Here is a 19,622-nt window from a genome sequence, read left to right as displayed (position 1 = left end):
AATTTAGCTTTGTCTTAGGTCAAAACTTGCTCCCAAAAACTTAACTTAAAAAGTAAGAAGCACTAGAAGCTAGACAACATATAATCTATCCAGCATCCAGCATATATTTTATTCTTATTTTTCAGGACCACAAGATAAATAAAAACTGTTCATATAAACACTTACAAGTGATATCAATTATTCTTCCTTTTTATACTTTTACATTATTTTTCAATAGGGATTTGCCAATAAAAGTCCTTTTCCTGTGAGAACTCTTGAAATATCTACTTGAGCTTAGATAGTCAGATTTACTTTTTAAAAATGAGAATAGGAGCAAACAGAATAACTAGTTCATTTCAAGTACCAAAAAATGTTTGGATAATGTGTTAAATTATCAAACATGATGACATGAAGAAATCTTAGATAGTTCAGAGATTTGAGTGCATATTTTTAAAACCAAATCAACTCGTATTGCATATCTTTTACCCTGCTAAGGCAAGTCATATTCTGAGCTCAGGACAATTCCTGAATGTCAGTCATCTGCATATGCTTGGACATCTAAGAGTTCACTGAATGAGTTATATTTCTATAACTTTGCATCTATCCACATCCTCGAAGAAGGGAATTTAGACAGGATGATGATAAATAATTATCTTCCTTTTGCTGGTTAAATTAGCTGGGTGTGGAACTTACTTTCCTTCTTCCTACTCTCCTTCTCCCTCTCCCTCCCTCATCTCCTTCTTTGGCATCTTCCCCATCACCACCACCTGCACCATCACTTTCTTCAGCATCTTCCTCTATTTTCATGCCCTGCTATTATTCCTCCTCCTTCTCTTTCTTCTGATCCACCTACTGATTTAAGACCAATTCCAAGCAATCCAGTATTGGAATGGGAGGAGAAATGGCATAATTCTTCTGTACCTGAATGGCCTAAGGAGACTTTGACATCTGGAAGGCTCCACCAAAACTCTGAAGCTGTTTTTACAGTATGTTGTAAATATAAAATGCCAATCCTTCAGGTCTCATTCAGTGTGCTTTGAGGTTACCTTGAGGTCTCATTTTTCTTTTTTTCTTAAAGTTTATTTACGTAGAAGCACACTTCGGAAGCAGAGTGTGATTATAATTCTGAAAATTCTTAAAATCATTTAATGTCTGTTGCCAAGGTAACAAGATATGGGGCAGATGAAAAGAACAGGGACCATTGATTATTTTGAAATTCTCAAGTTGTATGAATGGTGTGCAATAATACAGCACTAATTAAAGTATGTAAAGGCCTTGACCCACATTTTAGGCTACTCAAATGTTTCCTCAGACGTGGTAATATTTAACAATCACTAGTACATCCGTTTTCAGTACCCCGGCTTAAATCAATTTTGCTTCTTCCATATACTCATCTAAAACTTGTTATATGATCTCTACAAGCTTTACCTAAGACCTTGCCCACTTTTACTGGTTTTCTCTTTTAACTACATTGTAATTGAGCCACTCAATTCTAAGTATATTAATCATAGACAATAACATAATACTCATATATATTGCAGAATATACCAAAGGCTGGCATATGTATCCAGAAATCACAGGTTATAAAAAAAGCAAGTAAACATAGATCTAACATTCATTTATCTCAGTATGAAGAAAATATGTGAGAGTGTCAAAGTTGCAACTTTTCTTCCACCATAAAGTTACACTACTACTGAAAGCATTAAATGATATTATATTTTATCATATTCCAATAATTATACTATACAATGAATATGAACACATGTACCTTAGATACCAGCATACTCCAGAAATAAGAATCAATGACATTTCCTAACAACATGAAATGTGATAGTTAGGGACATTTTGATTTTAATGGTAAATTGTACACTTGATCAACCAGGTTCCACCTGTTCTAATGAATGTATAGCAGATAAATAGGATTATAAAAGTATTATTATCATGATTCTCATCACTTTAGTGAATACATCATTATGAAATAACTTCATGGTACACTCATGAATAATAAAAACTCACGCTTCTTCAATTTCAAAGCATATAAAATTATAGATTTGGAAATTCAAGACATTCATTAAATTTGAGAGAGTCATATTCAAACTAGTGCATAATGTTTGTGTATATTTGTAGCACATTTGTCCCAGATAGTCAACAAAAGAAAATATATATGTCCATTAAAAAAAAAATTCAAATTCAAATAAGTGACTAAAATACTGGAAAACCATAAAGGAAGAATGGCAGTCACTTTATTTGATATAAAAACTATGACTTATAAATGCATTCCCATGTTTAGTAATTAAGACCAAGGGCTCAAGCATCTGCAGGTGGCATTGAAGGAGTGTCCAACAAGTGCATGCTGACTCTCATGGGGTTCACTGGGGGTCAAGGATCCCTCTGACACAAGCAAGAAAGGGTTCCTTAAAACTCCACTCAAGGCGAGAGCAGCCAGGGTTTCTTAGAGCAGACTCTACAACTTCAAGATTTGTTTCAAAGGGACATTATAGTGTGAGCATGGTGAAAATTTGTGTGGAGGATAGAGGTGGTGAAAGAATTGAATGAATAGTAGTAAAGTCTGGATAGAAAGAAGTTTTCTCATCTTTGCTAGGTTCTGTACCTCAAAGGAAGAGACAGAATATTTCTGTTAAGAATTTAGAGCAAAAAACCTACAAAGAGCTCAGACTTGTGAAGGGAGTGGTAGAGTGAAAAAGAGCAATATACTAGGAGTTATGAAGACTGTCAGGTTTTAGCCTTGATTTGGCAACTAGCAAGTTTGCTAAAAAAAAAGAAAGAAAGAAAATGTGCAAGTCACATCACCTTCTTATGCCTCAGTTGTATCATCCGAAAAATGAAGAGGCTTGAGCTTTCTGCTATCGAATGTTGCCTTTGGTTCTACCACACTTTGATTCTAAAACAAAAGTACCAGGAAGTCTTTGAGGGCTGCTATTATCTTTGTTCCTTTCATTTCCTTGTGGGGCCCACAGTTCCTTGCTCATTGAGAGCTGGCAAATGAATGAGCAAGACTCAAACCTCCTACAAAGCTACATCCCATGACATTTCTAAGTGTGGGGCTCCACCTTCTTTTTTTTCCCCCCCTCTGCCTAACTTTGAAGGCCATTTACCTCATTCTCTCATCTCTATTTGTTCCATATCCCTCATCTTCTCGTGTATAGAAACCTGAGTTTCTTACATAGATTGCCTTTCCCATTATTATAATAAAAAGGCCAGTGCCTAAGTGCAATAGCATCTCTTTCTTAGTTCTCTGTCTTTGTTTCAGATACCATCCAGACTCCCCAGGTGGTCCTGAGACAACTCTATAAGCCAGAAGCTTGTGGCTTAGAAGGGCAGATTCCCAACATTTGACATAGGTTGGGTATAGAAGAATAAAAATAAAATGTCACAATTAATTGATTTCAGTAGTCTCTAGGAGCTTCTATCTATCTGCTTGTGCTAACAAAATTTTTCATCAGGCAGATATGAAGTCTTTAAAAATTTCTCATAATCTGGCTTTGATCAGGGAAGGCAAAAAACAAAAAATTAAAATTGCTAATGTGTATGCATCTATGAATTAATCCTTAAAATATTCAGTGACTCACATAGGTTAGAAGTTTTTCCCTCTGAATGTGCCTCATTGGACTCAGAAGACACAGTTTATTTGCAAGAAGGGCCCATTATAGTGTTTTCCTGAGTAGATCTCAGAGCTGATTCTCAGTGGTGTCTGACTCTGCCAATTATCCTCCTACTAACTTCTATCTAGGTAGCAGAGGAAAGAGCACAGGTGAGGAGTGGGTGTACATTCCGGTTATATCCTAGAACCAGTGGGCTGTCATGAATTTGACATTTATTGAAGGCACCAAATCTCATTGAGTCTCCTATCCTAGCTACCCTGCCTCTGGAAGAAAAGGCACTTCAAGCTGTAATCATGGAGAAATAGGAAGAACATTCAAAACCAGAATTCGCTTTCCTTGTCTGTAATTTTCTACTTTTCTTTTTACTGCTAATGCTAGTAATTAATAAAAGTATTTGTATTTGAGTGAGCTTTCTGTTTCTCCTACATTGTTGACATTGGCTTTAAGATTTGACAGTCTCTCCTATTTGTGAGGGGCAAGAATAACACCACAAGGTGCCATGGATTAAAAGGAAAGGGAAAGACAAAAAAGGACAAGGAAAAAGGCAAAGCAAGAATAAAAATTCAAGCCTCAAGACTAAAAGAAGCTTATTATAACTAAGGATGATTTAATCAATAATACTACTTTTCTTGACTTATCAGAATTTATTATTTCAGCTTCAATAGATGTGTATAAATTACTTGTCTCTGAAAACATATTTCCCCTAATTGCAAATTTCCCTCACTATATAAAAGAACGTTCAAGGGCATGCCATGTGAGTTTTAAGAGAACACCTGTGACAAATAGCTTATGATCAAATATTATTATTTATCCTAAATAAATTATTTTATTGCTGTTAACTTTTGTTGGGTGATCCTTATGCATTCTCTATAATGAAGTTGTGTTTGATTTTTACAGCAACCCTATGTTGGCATATTATTATTATTCCCACCACTTTCCAGGTGATACCACTGAAATTCAAGGAGTTTACATAGTCCCTGCAAAGCCACACAATGAGTTGGAACTAACTATTCAGTCTGTATGATGCAGAAGCCAGTGGTCCCAATGACTACCTCACATTGTGAAAGACAGGCCTGTGGGTTTTCTATGACAGATAATTTGTGCAATATAAGGTCATGAGATGAGAACTGGTAAGAAGTCAGGAAATATTAATATAAGACTAGGTTCCAGTGTGTGTTCATTATACAATGCTCACTAGATCTTCAGTTTTCCTCTCTGAAATGGGTATAATTATTTGGCCTACCCAACTCCTGAATTGTTGTGAAGGCCTAATGCGATACAGACATATTATCACTTAGGAAACTAAAAAGTTACACAAATATAAATATCATTGTTTCAATGTTATAAGGAGTTGTGTTAATATCCTAGTTTCTTAAATGATGGACAAAGATGCAAGTATGAGCAGAACTGTTTCACAGATTCAAAGAGAAATAAAGGAGATAATGCAATGAGATAAACAAGAATCATTGGAGGGAAAAAAATAAGAGACAGCTCTGTGGGCTTCCCACAACAGATGGAGCTCAGGGAGACCAAACATAGACCAGGAGTGGAGTCTATCTCATAAATCTATGGGAGTCAGGCTTCCTTGGGCAAGACAGAGAAGCAAGTTGATGGGGGCAGAAAATAATTTGAGACTTTCTGGACTCAGTCTAGGTTTCCTAGGATACAGAAAAATATAAATCTGTCTGTCAAATCTCACATAATAATAAGTACATTTTCATCTCAGTATCTGCAGGAGATTGGACCTGGGATGAATACCAACATCTGTGTATGCTCCAGTCCTTCATATAAAATGGCATAGTATTTGCATATAATCTATGCACATCCTCCAGTATACTTTTATATCATCTCTAGATTACTTATAATACTTAATGCAATGTAAATGCTATGTAAATAGTTGTTATACTATATTTTGTAATTTGTGTTGTATAATTATTTTTATTTTTTTTGTTTATCCAAATACTTTCCAGCCATGGTTGGCTGAATCCATGAATACAGCACCCATGAAATCAGAGGCCTAACAATATTGTATGCAAATGAAAAAGTGAAATAAACATGGGAAGGGGTTGGAAATAAGAGGGCAGTCCAAGTCTCCTTCCTGAATAAGGTTTTATGTACATCACTGTGAATGTAATTAATTTTCTGCTGGTGAACATTAGTTCATAATTGTCACTTCCATGTTTCCATTTACTTTCTCCTTAATCCTTTGAGATACAGATTCTGACCCAAGCAGAATGAAATCTTACTTTTTTCCCATTTCTTCAACTGTGACATCTCTGAAAACTAATTTCTTTCCCTCCTAACCTTTGAAGGAGGGTGTCACAAAGGCTTACTTGTGGTCCCTGTGCTCTTTGTCCTGGACACACTTGACTTTCAATATGTGGTCTCCACTTCAACCTTCTTACATTTTCTGAGCACCATTTCTGCTTCTCCCAGAGCCTACTATCAGCGTTCTGCTATTACCTAAAGCTTGTCTTACAAAATGTTCTCCCTTGTCCCATAAAATAGCTCTGCTTTTTGGCTTTTCTTCATATTTTTAGTTATGCCACCATTTTCCCAATCAGCTAAGGTCAAACAATATAGGTTGATTATATCAAAAAAATTAGCCCCTTTGACACAACTGAGATAATTACATTGCAGTCGAATCAATCTCATACCTAACCTGTGCCTCATAATTAACCCCTTATCCTTGGCCCCACAAAGTGAATTTATTACCATAGCTGCTCCATTATGTCTGTGCAGAATTTCTTCCATCCACCTGTCTATTCATCCTTACATTCTTTTCTCATTGCCAACACTCTAATTATAGGTCCTATAACTTCTTATTTTTGAATAACTGACAAACTTTTCTAATTAAACTTGATGCCTCTGACCTCTATGTTTCCAGTGTATCATTTGCATGCTGCCAGATTAATATTTTTAAATGTTTTTCAAATCAAGTACCTCTTGTAACAAATAATGCATTCATTGGCTTGTCAATCTAAGAAGACAGACCTCACCCAGATATTTTAATTCTGTGTGTCATTTTTTGCAACATTTTCTTGTATTATACCCCTACTCAAACCCTTAGGATCTCTCAAAAATGTTTTTCACTGCCTTTCCACATGACTTATGCTTTCCTGCTTTTGGGCCATCCATTTCATGGAGGGTCCCACCATTCATTTTCTGTGCCTATAACCTTTTATTAACTTTAAGGCAATATGCCTCTTATAAATTTTAAGCCCTGTGTTCATTACCTTCCACTTGCTCATCTATAGCATCTATAGCTATAACCATTACGTATATACTATGTGTGTCTAAATTAGTGTGTAATGTACAAAAATAAATGCATATTGTTAAACAAGAATAATTTGCCTCAATGAGTCCTATAATGATATAAGTGTAGGTCCTGGAAGCCTTATCTTGTAGCTCACTCTCACCTTGAGAAAACACGTAGACATTTCATCATGACCTGAAGGTCAACCTACTCAGGTTCATGGACAATAGTCCTATGGAAACAAATTCAAATGTCTCTTCTTATCTTCTTGCCCATCCATCAAGCTAAGAATCCCTAAGCTGCCACAGATGCTCCCTATAGCCACCTTCCATGTTTAGTGTTGGTAACCTTGGCAACAATAGTCTCACTTCCTTTCACCTGGTGAGAGAAATGCTGGTGCTAGATCATAACCTCGAGGCAGCAGGAAGACAGTGTTGGACCTCAACCTGCCTCCTTTGAGAAGCAACTACAGAGCCGTTTGCCGAGCAAGGCACCTGCTGTTGGACAGGTGCCCAGTGCCAGGGAGTGTTTGTCAGCACATGAGACAGCGCTCTGCCAGAAATCAGTGAGGCTCCATGTTTCCATCCATAAGTTAAGTTGCAAATATAGCAGAAACAGGCACAAATATAGGACTAACCCTGCATGTGGCTGGGGGTGGTTGGAGGATGAGAAGGAGAAAGACAAAAAAGGACACAGCAGACTATGAGGAGGATAGCCCTCCACATGACAGTGGGAATCAGAAAACATGGGTTTAAATGTGGGTTTTGCAATCATTTCACAATAAGTTCCATTTCTCAGGAATAAAGTTTTAATCTGTTAAAAAAAACAGGATTGCTTTAGATGATCTTCTGGGTTATTTTCAGTTCTTATATTTATATGGTTCTAGGAAGAAAAGTTTCAGAGAAAAGACAGAAGGAGAGAGAGTAAGCTTTTGACTGGTACTGGATAGATTTACCCATCTATTCATTCTTACATCTTCCTTTCAGTATGTTAAGAAATTCATCAAGAACAGTTGCACACTGGCCAACATGGTGAAACGCCATCTCTATTAAAATGAAAAATTAGCCAGGTGTGGTGGTGGGCACCTGTAATGCCAACTACTCGGGAGGCTGAGGCAGGAGAATTGCTTTAACCCGGGTGGCAGAGGTTGCAGTGAGCCAGGATCACACCACTGCACTCCAGCCTGGGCCAGAATGAGATTCCATAAGAAAAAAAAAGAAAAAAGAAAAAAGAAAAAGAAACAGCTGCATAAATTCCCACTCTTTTTCTTCTTTTTTTATCTTCGCCCTTTCCTTCCTTTTTTTTTTTTTTTTTTTTTCTTTATTTCCTGTTTCTTTGCAATACTAGCCTCTGCCACCATCAGAAGCTCACCAGGAGCTCTGGTGAGCTCACCACAGATCCTTTTCAAAGCAGAACAGATACGATATTTCTGGGGTAGCCTGGAACGTGACACTGGCTAGAGTGAGGAATAACAAGAAATGAAAACATTGAATCGGATCTCACTCCTTAACCTGAGCCCAGTTCTCCTCAGAATTCTCACTGTCCCATGTTATTATTCTGTCACTACATAACACTGAGTTCTGCCAGTGCAAAAGTGACCACAATTCCTTCAGTTTATCAAGAAAACAATATAGCAGTCAGCCAAGCTGCACCACCTGTGTAGTGTCTCCTGATCTTCTCTCCTGCATTAGAAGTATTCAAGCTGAGATGGCTGACCTCACATAACGCCTGCATCTCAAAGATCCTCTGATCTCTTTTTCTGGATCAGAGGTGCTTAAGCCCTAAACATGACACTTGAAAGAAAAGGAAACCCTAATCTTAGCTCATTAGAAAAGCATTGCCTTCTCTCCCCTTTTCTGTTTATGTTTTATCCAGGGTCTCTATCTACTTGTTTAAAGTACGTGCTCTGTGTACAGGTCTTTCGGGATGCTACTAAGCTAAAGTAAAACTGATAGATTTATATTTTAAGTGGGTTTGTGAATGATGGTTTTGTGTAACTGAGGGTTAGTGTTTAGGAAATGAGGATGATATCACCAGAGTTAATGACGGTTGCTAATCCTCATGACCTAGTGACTGCCCATGAATCCTCCCAATCCCTCCTCCCTCCTCCACCATGCAGTTTTTCTGCATTTCCAGAGAAGAGGAAGAGGGATACACACACACACACACACACACACACACACACACACACACACACTTCCCACACACTCACCTTCAGTTAGAGACAGAAGACTGTGATCAATAGACTACAGAGAGAGGAGTTTGAATAGACTTTAAGAAAAGGCATTATGGGCCAACTTGCAAACAATTCAAGACATCTGGCCACTTTAGTCTAGGAGAGCCTAGCTCTTTTCTGACAATATTCCTTCCTTCCAAATTTCCTTCCATTACTCCAAACAAGGAGAAAAATTGTATAGATTAAAAGAAATTCACTCATATATTAAATATTTGGTTTGGTGGCACTAGGCACCCATGAGTGAATTATTTGCCTTGCTCATTTACCCTTTCTATAAGACCAAGATAAGGACACTTTGGGATGTCTGTAATCAGTGGTTGAAGACTGAGAAATGGAAACGTAAGCTTACAGTAGGAGATAATGAAGATAATAAAGATGATGATGATATAACCGATACTAAACTTTATCAAATACCATATGCCAGGCATTTTTCAAAAGCTTTGCATGTACAGATCTAAACAAACTTTTAACATAAGCATACACACAGAAAGAGGTGATCTTCAAAACTATGCTTACTTGAATCCAGGGAACCCGTTCTTTACATTTCATCTTGTTTCTGACATCACCAGTTTTCAATACATGATAAGTGGCTGAGGTACAGCTCTAGACTTAGACAACCAAAGTTCAAATTGTAGCTCTGGTGTTCACTGTTTAAACTTGGACAATTCTCCAACCTCTCTAGTACTCTATTTTCATCTTACAAAAAAATTAATATTTATTTTGCAGGGTTTTGTGAAATTTATATTTATCACCTAATAGATCTTGACACAAAATGTCAGGGTTGGGTGCTCAAATTTTTAATTTTCACCTAGTACCTACATCTTGATTTCTAACACTATTCTCCAATAACAGGACCTAGTGTTCCTTGAAGAAATGGCTCATTCTAGGACTGGGGCAGGACATATTCCAGGTCAGCTTGGAACAACTTATAGTGTCAGGAAGAAAGAAACAACCAAACAAACCAAAATCCTACAATGATGGGTAGGAGAAACAGGATACAATTAAAGAGAAACAGGATACAATTAAAAGAGCTTCCAATAGCCAAAGCTGTACAATTTAAGCAGCAAAATAAAGTAGTATTGGATTATAACCCAAAACATAAAATAAGAATCCACGAGTCTATATTGTTATGAATAAATTTTAAATAAATAAAGAGAACAGACACATTTCTCGCTTAGAAAACCTACAGAAAATTTATGTATATACCCCACTTTCAAGGAGGTAGAGCATAACTTCCCATTCCTTAAGCGTGAGTTGCATATTGTGACTTCTTTCAAGTAAAGTATTGGAAGGGGGAGAAACAGTAACTTCACAGTGCAGAAACCAGATAAACACTTTCCCAGCCAAGTGATCTGCTCAACATCAACAGTGATAAGTTATATTGATAATATGTACCCTTGATATAAGGTGATAAAATGGCACCTCATCTCTTTGGTTTTCTTCCCCAAAATCCATAATGTCCATCTATGAGAAAAATAGCACCACATTCCAACAGAGAAAGATTCAACAAAATACCTGAGGATTATTCCTCAAAACTGTCAAGGTCTTCAGAAACAAGGAAAGTCTGAGAAATTGTGACAGTCTAGAGGAACCTAAGGATACATGATTATGTAATTTGGTACCCAGATGGGATCCCAGAACATAAAAGCTGTATTTGGTAAAGAGTAAGGAAAAATGAATAAACCATGCACTTTAGTTAATATTAATGTGTCAACAATGGTTTACTAATGGTAACAAATGTACCATACTAATGTAAGATGGTAATAGAGGAAAATGGGTAAGACATGAGGAATTCTCTGCACTATTTTTTTTTAGCATTTATATAGATCTAAAATGGTTCCAAAATAATTACAAAGTTAAAACATATTTTTAAAAATGTTGAATGCCTTTCATTCTTCTATAACCATTGATGGATAATTCTGAATGCAAGGGAAGTGCAGTAGAGATTCTGAATTTAGGCAACAAGGGTCACTGAGTATTGAAAGTAGCCTTCATTACTGACTTACATTTCCTCTTCACTTCCTAGGATCTATAACAGGATTGTGTAAAGGAAACTCAGCCAAAACAATGGTCTCTCTTTGACACTGAGCTGGGGAGTTCCATGGTGACAGGCTGGGGTTAAGAAAGGTTTCCAAGGAGCTGAAAATGAGGAAATGTGTTTTGCTAAGTACTCTGCGCTCTGGATACAGGTTGCTTAGTTGACTGCAGAGATGTTATTTTAATTTTCTCAAACAGGAATGATGGAGCCTCACCTCATACTCATTAAGGTCCCGGGCTGCCCGTGGACAGCTTCTGTACAGAGGGATTGCCTGACAGAGTGGACAAGGTTAAAAGAGAGACCGCAGGAGAGCTGGAGGGGGAAAAGGGAAATGTGACAGCTGAGGAAGAGGAGACTGATTCTCTACATTAGCAACAACAACAAAAATCTCAGTTCAGGGACGGCTCTGAACTGGGGTCCCTGCAACAGCCTTGTGCATTTTCAATTCCCTCATTTCTAGGTCCCTGTATCAGCAAAAGATAGAATATGGTCTGTGACCACCAGGCAATCAGAAAACTGCCAAGTCAAGAAAAGTTGGTGGAGTGAAATGATGTGGTAATTCCAGTTAGCTGAAGGAACAGACTTGCTCACAGAGTGGGGGAGGAGTGAGTTAGACACATGATAGCTCTTTTCAACTGAAAGGTGTATTTACAAGTCTGAAATGAGAACCTTTCAACCCTGAGCCGCCTCCCACTCCCACTTTTGGAGCTATGAGTAGGGGCAACCCATATATTATATCTCAGGCATGTGAGCTGACTGTGAAAAGGGCAGGGCTGATTTATTTCCATTGCGTGGAACACAGGCTCTGCTGGCATCTGTCGTTCATTGCAAGAGCTGAGCTTTCAGATGTTAACGCTGCACCTCACAGAAGTTATGCTAACTGCTTAGAGATGACTGTTTTCTTCAAAGATAGACTAGGTTGTATGCTCCCCCCTCATCCCCACTCCATCAGCTTGGCTATGACAACGGTCTCCTATGACTCTGCTTGTACCCAGTATGGCCCATTTACTCAAAAAGCTACAGCTTTCCCCTGACATTAAATTTCTTTCACTTCCTCAACTGACTCTGTAGCTCTTTGATCTGCCATCAGGCCCTACACTGTCATCTCTCCAATCAATTCACTGTCCCTAAAACATACCAAACTCATTCTCACCTCAGTGTTCCTGATATTCCTGCAGCTTGGAACATCATTCACTTCTCCTTCCCTGCACACTTCTTCAGGCTCAGTTTAATTTCAGCCTTCGTGGATTCTCAGCCTGATTCTCATTTTGATTTGTATCAAGCATCATTTAGTCACAATCTTATTATTTTTAATTATTTTGCAAGGAATTTTAATTATTTATATCTCATCTCATCCTAAAAAATTTTGGTAGTTTCATGTTTTCATTTTCTTTCTCAGTTAAATGTTAAGTTTCTTGAAGGACACAAACTATGTCTGTGTTTCATTATTACCTTCAAAAACTGACTAGTCGACAGCACAAGGTAAGATACCACTTGTGGAAATGTGAGAAGGTTCTGGAGTCAACCTACATGGGTTCTAAAACTGATTTTGACCTTTCTAAAGACATAACTCATCATGTTTCTGGGAAGGATACATGAAATGTCACATCAGGCACTTACAACAGTGCCAGGCACAAAGCAAGAATTCATTAAGTGGCAACTGTTGTGGCTTGTGTTGTGTTGTTATTGTTATTGCCTTACATTCTCATGTTCAATAACAGATCTGGTCAAGAATGCATTCCAGATCTTTCTTCTCTCATAGGTCCTTTCTAATCCTTTCATGGATCCTGGCTTCCCATGGCTATTTCCTCAGATAAACATTTCATCATAGTCATCAGACCATTCTACCTTTTCTCACTCTCCTGTTTTGGAAAATAATTTCTTCTAGCAACTTCGTTGGGGTTTTCCATCATTTTCCAAGGCAAAGAAACATTGGCACCAGAAAGGTACTCTCTGCAATGGGGTGGAGCAATTCATCCAGGCTTTCCCAGGGCCTAGCTAGGTGAAGATTCTTCAAACCATCCAGCTACTGACTGGGCTTTCCAAGTCACCTGATATTTGGAAAGAGGTAGACTCATGCAACTGGATGGTGGAAAAGACTGTTGACACTGCCAGTGAACATCTTGGCATTCTGAATTGCAAAAAAATGCCAGAGGCAATCTCATACTGCCTGCAGTTATCTCAAACACACCTATTAGGCCACCCAGCCCTCCTCTGGATATACAAATTGCAGTTATTGCTCAGAAACCTTTGGAGGGTCCATTGCAAACGGAAGTCTTAAGTGCTCTCCTGCCAGCCATCCTTTTAGTATCTGTCATCTGGCAAGGTAGTGTTTATCTGGTTACTGTGTTGCTAAAGTGGACACTAGCTATTTCTCTCTAGCTGAGCAAGACTAACCTCTAAAATGTTAAATACCAGTCATTCAGTGTCTGACACAGTCACGTATGGGGACTTATATTATCATCACACTCTATTGCTCAAATCTTTGGTCATTCCATAGTTTTTATTCTTTTCCTTTTCATTCCAGCTCTCATTCCCCTGTCAGACAGGTCTGAAAACATCCAGACCTGAGACTAGCCCTCCCGGAGCACGTGAGCAGCAAGGCCATCTGGAAAGGCTAGCTCACTCCTTTCTCCTTCGCTCTCACTCACCCCTCCCTCGACCCATGCTTTACCCCCAGTGGATTGTGTTGGAATCCTGGCAAGGTCACACTGCTTGATTCTGCTGTCAGTTTAAATTATGTCTCAGCTTTTACATCTAAATCAAAATACAAGAGAATAAGAAATGAGAGAGAGAGAGAGAGGAAGAGGCAGCAAAGGGACATGGCAACATCCTACAGCGAGTGGAGAAATGACATTTCAATTGGCTAATTGATCTGTTCCCTTGACAGCTGCCCCTCCTCACTCACCCCAAGTCATTATTTAACAAACTTTGAGCCCACTCCAAGTCATAGGTGGATGGAATGTACACCTCCTTCCGGAAGGTAGGGGAATGAAATATTTTCTGCAATGACAAATAAAAGAACATTATTTTAAGATGATCTATTTTATTTGCTTGATTATTTATGTTAAAATTAAGTGCCCTATTCTCAGAACTTATAACTGTAGTGAATATCATTTTCCTATGTTCTCATAGAATATAGTGTATACTGAAGTGTGCCTATAATTTGTTTTCAGTTTAGCAATTACCAAGACAAGATTTAAAACTATATTTCACTGTTGACTGTGTCTAAATAACATTTTCGTGAAGCCAAGGATAAAAATCGCCAATTTAGTGCCTATGATATTTCTCCTTTGGTCCTAACATTTTATACACACCTATCTAGAAAAAGACTGATTATTTTTTATTATAGTGAGTTGATTTGGAGCCTTTAACTGAAGAGCAACTATCAAGTGTTCTCTAAGACATCTGTCTGTTAAACTTTTATAACTTCAACATATGATTATGAGAAAAGCAGACAGAATTGGGGGTAAAAAATGTAAAGTACTATAGAGTGATGAGATACCACTGTATTTAAACATGCCCTGAACTTGTATTTCATCTATGATATCACTGTGTTATTAAAAGTGTTATAACTTTTCTTATTAATTCTGATATTACCCCCCAATAGAATAGTCTACTAGGTTTGTATACTTTCTTGAGTTTATTTTAGATTGAAAACATTTTTCAGTCTTTATTAGTGGGCTACATTTTTTATTGTTTATCCTGGATTTGTGTTTGGTTTATTCTGATCCAGCCATGACACATACCAGCATTTCTAATAAAGAATTTACTTTGAGATCAGTAAACAAACATTAAATGACACTGACTGGCTTAAAATATTTTATCATCAAAATTTTTTAGTCAGAAGTCCCAATTCCATTACCACTCCACTGCTATGTGGTCATTAATTGACCAGTTTCAAAATTTCTCTCAGCCTGTTCTTGTAGACTTTTTTATTCATATGCAAAATGAAGTTAATACTTGACTCAGATTCTTCTCAAAGTTTTAATGAAGGCCCAAAGTGCAGTAATGTGGCATTTCTTTTTAATTGTAAAGCATTATATGATTGTAACGTAAGACTCTAATGATGAATTTGATTTTATGAGCATGATGCACTGACCATCTACACTAATAGGCACCTTTGGTCTCAAATTCCACAAAGACAACTCCCTTCATTAAGTAGGGAAAAAAAACCTGAATACTTTGATTCAATAAATTCTTGAATTATGTTCAATCAAATGGTCAGTAGTTAGAAACAGCCTGGTGGCACTGTAGAAATGGAACAGTTTGGTTGTTACATTGAAAATCCTCCATGGGGTAATAAGGTTACAAGTGGTTGGTTCTGACAATTCCCCACTAGAGCAGTAACAATAAAGAATGCTGTTAATCTTGCTTCCCCATGTGCCAACAGTAGGAGAAATGCTGACTTCACATCCACACATCTACTACTCCCATTATGGGCTGTAACAATGAAATAGTCACTTGCCAGATTGTGTACCAAAACCTCTCAGGAGCACTATACTTTAGCCCTCTTTGTCTCACTGAGACTAAACTATATTTACTATTTATAATGATTAGGTGGCAAAATATAGATCTCTTTGTAGATCTCTTTATATTAAGTACCAGAATACTATGATACTATTTATTCGTTCAAACGTAATGTTACATTTTTCTTTGGTTTATTGCAATCAGTCATTATATTTTGCTGATTTCAAATGGTTTACAGTAAAAGACTGTATCATAAGTTGCTTATGTTGTCCAACTCTTTGCTGAGGTAGGGGAAAGAGGAAAGAAACTCCAAGAATTAAATATATGCTACACAGAAACTTAGTTGGTGATGTACTTATTTGTGTAATACAACTACTTTTTTGGCCATATAAAAGAGCAGGTCTTTTATGCAATTCAGCACTCAAGGGTTGGTAAAGGTGGAGAAAAATAAAGTTATGAGGCTTGATTTCTTCCTCTAAGTCCTGGGCTAGCAGCTGTCAAAGCCAAGACAGAACTTGGGACAGGGAACATGGTCACTGCAAGGAGGCCACTGGTTTTTTGGTTTTGTTTCTGTTTTTGCTTTGTTTTGTTTATGAATCTTCATTAATATTTTTATCCACTGTTACTTCAATTAGAGAGCACTACTAGAGATGTACGGTTTTGTGGTTGGCCTTTGGGATTGGTGTAAACCTTCACTAGTGACAGATCCTCTCCAGTGCATTGCATGGGAGTAGAGATGAGTCTCTGATGAGTCACTGTAAGGATGATGTCCAGCTCATTTGTGGATATATGCTCAATCTGATTTCGCCCAGAGACAGAGAAAAACACCACATTTTCTTTGACCACGCCAATGAGGCCATTAGCTGTGGCATCACTCTGCAAAGCCACTTGGGCACTGTGGCTCTTGTCTCTGACCAGGAGGTTCTTTGCAGTCTCAGCATCCAGCTTCTTCTAAAGGTCGTCTTATTTAGATGAGAAAAGTAAAGCTAAAAGAGATGAGAAACTTCCCCAAACATCCACGAGTGACATCCATCCCAGCAGACATCTGAAGAAACCATTAACTCTACACTCAGTTGCTCATTGAGACCAGTGGTTTTTTCAAGCTACTTTTTAAAGCCCGTGTTGGTGCTTCTGCTATTCAAATAGATACCAGCAACTCCCAGCTCATTTTCAACAATATTTTGTGTTTCTAAGAGTTTTCGTTCATTCAGAATCATGAGGATGAAGTTTCAGATTAGGGGTCTGCTTTTCCCGTTGTTGGCATCCTCCATAATACTTAGGAGAACCAGGTGATGGAATTGGTACCTTTGTTTCTGCTGATGCTGACATGGTAGTCATCTTGGTGAACTCATAAGGTGTCTCCTCCAGGTATACCCAGCCAAGTTTCTGATATCCATTGACTTACCCAGAGATGGAAAGGCCACTGACCCAGTGTAAGCATCATCAGTCCTGTCAAGTGAGAGCCTCTTGACCTACCAAGCAGCACCGCATATTGAGGTGATAAGTTTCATGGAGGGTTAACTAAGTGAGTGTAAGCTCTAAAGAACTGTGGCATCTTTCTATTGTGGTGAAGTCATCTTAACTCAGATCTAGGCAATCCCAGCTAAGTAGCTGCCCGTTGTGATGAGCTCCCAGTTGCCTCCATGGGGGAGGTCTTCCCACACACACGTGCATGAAACAGATCCTGCTCTGGTGGGGCCTAGAGCTTGGACAGTTTCTTGTATAATTTTAGGAGCCCTATTTAAGAAATGAATACAAATAGATACAAAAAATACAGAAGACTTAACCAACTATAGCTTAATTATTATGCTTCTATAAATTTTGCAAAATTGTGTAATGATGAAAACCTATGCTAGGGCCCTTCCCAGGGCATTGGCATGGGCACCATACAGAAGAGGGTATTTGAAACCTAAGCTTCATGAGCCTTAAGGCAAACTAGCTTCTAAGTGCACTTTTTGAACTTAAATACTTTTGGAAAAAAAAGACTTATCCAAACATGAAAATACATCAGATAAAGAACCAAGTGACTATATAAATAATGGATTGAACTAAGACTTTCAGTATTTGAGTAAACAGTTCAATTTTTATTATGTACCTGTGATATGTGCTGGCTGGGCTCTTGCTTTGAGGAAGGTTCACAGATGAATAAGGATCACCCTTTATCCATGAAGAGTTCAAAGTCTCAGGGTGGATTCAAACATACTTCTAACTCACAGGATGATCAAGTATAAAGTTCTGTTAAATCTATTCCTTTGACATAGGTTATCTATGAAGATTTTTCTTAAGAGGTAGACTCTGAAGTGGACTTTCAATGGCAAACAGTTCTTGCAAGCATATGTGGGAAGAACAGCTTTTAGGCAAGGTCTTGAAAAACCAAAGCTTTGAAGCCAGAGATGTGGGGCATGTTTGGGAAATTAGCTGGTATGGACAGAGCTGAAGATCCAAGGATGCAAAGCAAAGAGAGACGAAGAGAAATGTTTGCAATTGGAAATAAGAAAGGAAAGATTACTTAGCTCTGAACTTTGGAGAACTTGGATATGCAAACATAGGCATTTATTATAGTTCTTTTTTCTTTCCTGTGTGCCATAGGAAATCTGCAGAGTTTGCTTGAACAAGGAGTAGGCATGAATGAATGTACAAATTGGGTAGCATTTCTGCATGAGGGTAGTAGTGATAAGGAAGTTGAAGTTGTTGCGGTGGTTCTGGTGATAGGTGTGAGGGCGTCTCCAAGGATATGATTGTGGGAATGGAAAGAAAAGGACATATGTGGGATGCAAAGAACTGAGCTAAAGGTACAGGTTTAGCTAGATGAGGGGATATAGGCAGAGAAGAGAGGAAAATGTAAAATAAAACTAAAGTTTAAAACTGAAGAATATAGTCATGCTCTTAACTGAGATGAAGATTACTAAAGAAGGAACACAGTTGGGAGGTGAAAGAGAAGGAAAATAGGTGGGATTTATATTAGGCACTCACAAGACATTCATGTATGACATCCATCCCAGCAGACATTTGAAGAAACCATTAACTTTACACTCAGTTGCAAAAAACACAGCTCATTCTCTTCAGACTGAACTAGTTTGGTTCCTCTCTTGGACTCTTATGTCCTTCTCCTACCATGGTTTCTAACATTCTCCAACTAATGAGATGGCTTCCTCACCCCTTAGAATAATCCTGCTCAGTGAACATCTTCCTCATGGATTATCCCTACAGTATTCCAATCACAAATTTGCATTATATTACAATGCTTTGACGTTCATGTACACTTGTTACTGCTCTCACTTCTTTGCAGATTACTCTAAAACTATTATTAGAATAAGATGTAAGCTTATAGTATACCTCCACAGTAATCAATTTAGAGATCTTGGCAAAGAGTGGATGCTTAATCACAATAATCATTATCATAAAAGGTAATCTTCATTGGGCACCTAGTTTATGCCAAGTACTGTAACATATACTAAATCTTATCCAATGAAAAACCTACAAAAGAAGTAGGCTTTTATTTTTATTTAGATGAGAAAAGTAAAGATAAAAGAGATTAGAAATTTTCCCAAACCACTCCAGTAGTGTTAGGTTCCAACCCAAATCCATTCTGCTCCAAAGCTCACCAACCTTTTCACAAAGACAAGACTATTATACATGTTTTCCACTTAATCCTATATTGAATACAGTTTAACTTTTCCTAAAAATCAGAGGACAAAGATCTTATATATACAATAATTATTTTGTTCTTTGGCATTAATTTTTGACATTGATTTAGGCATTAAACTCTGCTTAACAATATATTTTCACATATTTTCCTGATACAGAGTCTCACTCTTTTGCCTACACTGGAGTGCAGTGGCACGAGCTCAGCTCCCTGGTTCAAGCGATTCTCCTGCCTTATCCTCCCGAGTAACTGGTACTACCAGCCTGTGCCACCACACCCAACTAATTTTTTTTTCTTTGAGATGGAGTCTCACTCTGTCGCCAGGCTGGAGTGCAGTGGTGCAATCTCTGCTCACTGCAACTTCTGCCTCCCGG

General features: G+C 37.9%; 1 long non-coding RNA gene across 1 annotated transcript in view; it reads right to left on the bottom strand.

The window, feature by feature from the left end:
• The window catches only part of LOC139362055 (uncharacterized), a 350,698-nt gene that overhangs the window by 15,140 nt on the left and 315,936 nt on the right, over window positions 1–19,622 (bottom strand). The window contains exon 2 of the long non-coding RNA XR_011620342.1: window positions 1–19,622. This exon is cut by the window's left edge and continues 15,140 nt beyond it; it is cut by the window's right edge and continues 53,405 nt beyond it. This is a non-coding gene — a long non-coding RNA (uncharacterized lncRNA).

The sequence above is a fragment of the Macaca nemestrina genome, chromosome 2 (assembly GCF_043159975.1).
Source record: "Macaca nemestrina isolate mMacNem1 chromosome 2, mMacNem.hap1, whole genome shotgun sequence".
Taxonomy (NCBI): domain Eukaryota; kingdom Metazoa; phylum Chordata; class Mammalia; order Primates; family Cercopithecidae; genus Macaca; species Macaca nemestrina.
This window is presented reverse-complemented; position numbering and strand designations above follow the sequence as displayed.